Below are 3935 nucleotides of genomic sequence, written 5' to 3' on the forward strand. Positions count from 1 at the left end.
ATTTATGTGATTGATAAACAAGATGCACAAATCGATGCACTAACAGACTTTCCAACAGGCTTTAAGTGGGCTCAATTTCTGACAACAATTTGTTATCTAATCAACTCTTGCCACTTCAAGTTAGGAAAGAGCTTAGCTCAAACTAAGGCAGTGCCCTATTAGCTTCCTTTGATAACAAATATCCCCTAGGGCTATCCATCCATTCTACCAATGTATAAGGCATAAGACAAAAAAAATTAAAGCAAATTAAAGCTCAAATGTACCATTTCTAAAACCTTCGTGGGGCCCTTAATAACATCATGGTGACCTTATGGATAGGTTGGATAACAAATAAATATCATGGTGGGCCCTATAAAAGCTTCAATAGTAGGTTTGTCAATGTCTATTAACTGTTTCTTTTGTGTGGTCCACTTGAGCTATGAATATGCTTCATTTTTTACTTCTTGCTTAAAATGAGCTGGAAAAATGGATTGACGGCATGAATGTAAAGTACATACATGATGGTGGCCTCACACCGCTTGTTGGTGGTAGGGTTACCATGAATTGCCTACCAAGACTGAGTTGATTTGAAGGGTATGTATTGGAGTTAGACTCTAACTTCAAGAATATCTTCAATAAGGGTAATCTTACTTTATATATTGTAAAGATATTTTTATTCCAAACCGGTGGTCGATATTCGAATTTGAGGTTGGTACCTGAGGTCAAGGTCAAGGTTGGTACTCGAGGCCAAATTCGGTATCCGAAGCCGACCTCCGATGTAAAGGTCGATACCCGAGGTGGATGTCATATCTTGAAGTTAGCGAATAAGACTGACCTTCAAAGTCATTGGTCGACATAAAATGTCGAGATGATTTTTTGGCCCTCAAGTAATCTATAGCCATTGAGTTTGGCTGCTCGGCTCATCTACCTCATATATTTGTTTTAGCCTCATTTTATTCATAACAACTATCAATAACTAATGGCTATTAAATGGTGTTCTTTGGGCCCCATGATCGATGATATAAATGTTCCATCCATAGTGTCTTTCCATTATTAGAGATCATTTTCAGGCAAATGGGACAAAAATAAAAAAGAAGAAAAAAGAAGAAGTCATATCCGCATGAAGTTAAACTTATGGGGGGCCACAAAAGTTCCGAATGAAACTAATATTTGTGTTTTCCCTTCACCCAGAGTTTGGTTGACCTAATCAACAAGTTGGATGACAAATAAACATTAGCGGGTAATAGGAAGTTTTTAATGGTGGGTGTCTAGTCACCCACTATTTTCTTGTGGGAGAGGTCCATTTGAGATTTAAATGTCCCATTTTTGAGCTCATACCCTAAAATGATCGAGAAAAAATAGATGGATGCATGGATAAAACACATTGATCATGGTGGGCCCACAGAGCTCTTTCCCGTAGTCTCCTGAAGTCAATATGCAATCGGCGTCCAGGGTCACTAGGGAATCCATGGGTCCAAAGCCGAGAATTGCAGCTCATCCACCAAACACTGTGGGGTCCACCACTTTGTCTATTTCTCATATAATACTACAATCCGATAAGTGCAAAAAGACAAAAGTCCCAACAGATTTTTCTAAACATTTTTTTGACCGTCCGTTTACCGGTGATGGACGAATGGATATGAGCTTCTTATGGGTGTCGTTTTTTTAGCCATGGCTCGGCCATGATATTACTGTCCGGATCTATGCTCCACGAACGTGCTTTGTCGGATTAGAGTGCCGACGATCCTATCCATCAGATGACGTGCGATGCATGGACGGCCAAAATCAAGCAGAAAAAAAGAGTCTCAACTTGAAACATCTATTCGGTGGGTGCGTCTTCATATTGCTTCAATACCAAAGAAATCCCACCCTTAGATGATGTTAACCATCTAATCCATGGCCCATAAAACGGACGGCTATAATAAAAATGAGTAAGGGCTGGGGTCATTCAAACGGTGAGATTTTGCTCTTCGTCACGCCAATAACGGTTTGGAGCAAATGGACAGTTTAAATCCTTGGGTTGTCCAACATGTCCAGTGGTAGGATCATATTCGTGTAGCCATCTCTCCACAGAAAACATAGCATAATTATATATCCATCTGAACCGTTCATGCGGTGGATCCTACCATCGATGGCCCATATTTTAAAAATCACACAATTTAGACAATCATATCCTTCACTTTTCCTTAACCTTCCCACTACATATGGACTGTTAACTATTTTTTTCAAAGGTCAGGATCATCCAGTTTATGTAATTTTAGTTAATTCATAAGACCCATTAGGAGCAGTTAGATGGACGTTCCAGATTGAAACATGACGCATTCCTGGTGTGCTGCGGAGAGATGGCTCTACGGTATTCCGGTTCTACCGATGTCTACAGTTTTAAATTCTTTGATTCTTTCTCAATCAAATCCGTTTTTCCGACAGAATCCGTTTTCTTTCTTGTCCAAGAAAGGATCACATACAACGTACTATGTTAACATACAACGTTTTCATTTTCGCTGACGTGTAACGTATTCACGACATCCGATCCATTAAAAAGGTGGGCCACATCATATGGATCACTTGGGATGAAAAAAAGGATGGTCCATTCTTCAGGTACGCAACGCCGTTGAAATCACTGAATATCGGATAGTATAGCTCCATTTATGTGTGGCCCACCTGATGAGTGGATTTCCCTATTTTCGCTCTATATGATATTTATCATGTGGTCCACAATTGTCATTGGTCAGATGCTCCAAAAAGTTGCGTCAATGTCGGATCCAGGTAATTTTAGCAGTTGTTTAGGTGCGATGTGTATTATTTATCAACGGTCTCTGTCCATGACCTGGACCCGATTCAAAAACGCGTGTGTATTTATATTTACAAATAATATAAATAGATTTGTTAATCCCGCACGTGTGCAAGAGAGACTATCTAAGGCTACACGCGTGTTAACACTGCACATGTGTGACAAATGTAACCTGTCCATCGGCTGGGTCTGGCCATTTAGATACCCTGATCTAGCCCGGACCATGGTAATCCAACGTGGCAGAATTTGATTGGGGCTGATTGAGCAACTTGTAGCTGCCGGACGCCCACAAAGCCCTTTTGTTTGAAGTATTTCTGTGCTGGAATGTAAGGTAGGGCACTGTGATGTTTCTGAGAAATCCCCCCATCCGTCCCTTTTCTGGCTATTTTTAGAACATAAACAAATACATAAACCGTGGTGAACCTCACATAGTTTACTCGGTAAGCTAAGCCTGGTAAGTTACTACGCAGTTCGCTTCCTCTATCGTGACCTCACAGACCAATCAAATGCACATGGGCAGGTCTGAAAATGGGCACACCAGGATCTGTCCCGTCTGACCACCAAAGCCATGAAAATGGTGGCCCACAATGAAGTTTGAGTTGTCCACATTTTGAGTGGGTGAAAATTGGATGGTCAGGATCAACGTGCCATTTAAGCAGGGTCTCAGTATGGCCGCCAGATTGGATGAAAATTGGGTACTCCCCCACCTCTCCCAAGCTTGGCACAGGCTGTATGGGTCTTATCAATTTCCATCCATTTTGCCAAATCATTGTAGAATATAAGTTGAAAAATTGAGGTAGATCCAAAGCTTAAGTGGACCACACGATGGAGATTAAATACATACCATTGAAACCTTTCTAGGAATCACAAAAGTTTTACATCGAGCTGATATTTGTATTTTTCTTCCATGTCTATGTGACATTATGAACAAGTTGGATGACAAATTAATATCATGGTGGCCTAAAGAGGTTACAATGGTAGGCATCATTTTCACTGCTTCCTGTGTGGTGTGGTCCACTTGAGTCTTGGATCTGCCTTATTTTTTAAATTATATTCTAAAATGATATTGCAGAATGGATGAACAGTGTAGATGAAGACATACTTCACAATGGGGCCCTTAAAGGCCTTGCCTGTGCCGAGCTATGGATAGGCAGAATCCCTCATG

Source organism: Magnolia sinica, chromosome 7 (assembly GCF_029962835.1).
Source record: "Magnolia sinica isolate HGM2019 chromosome 7, MsV1, whole genome shotgun sequence".
In the NCBI taxonomy this organism is placed as follows: Eukaryota; Viridiplantae; Streptophyta; class Magnoliopsida; order Magnoliales; family Magnoliaceae; genus Magnolia; species Magnolia sinica.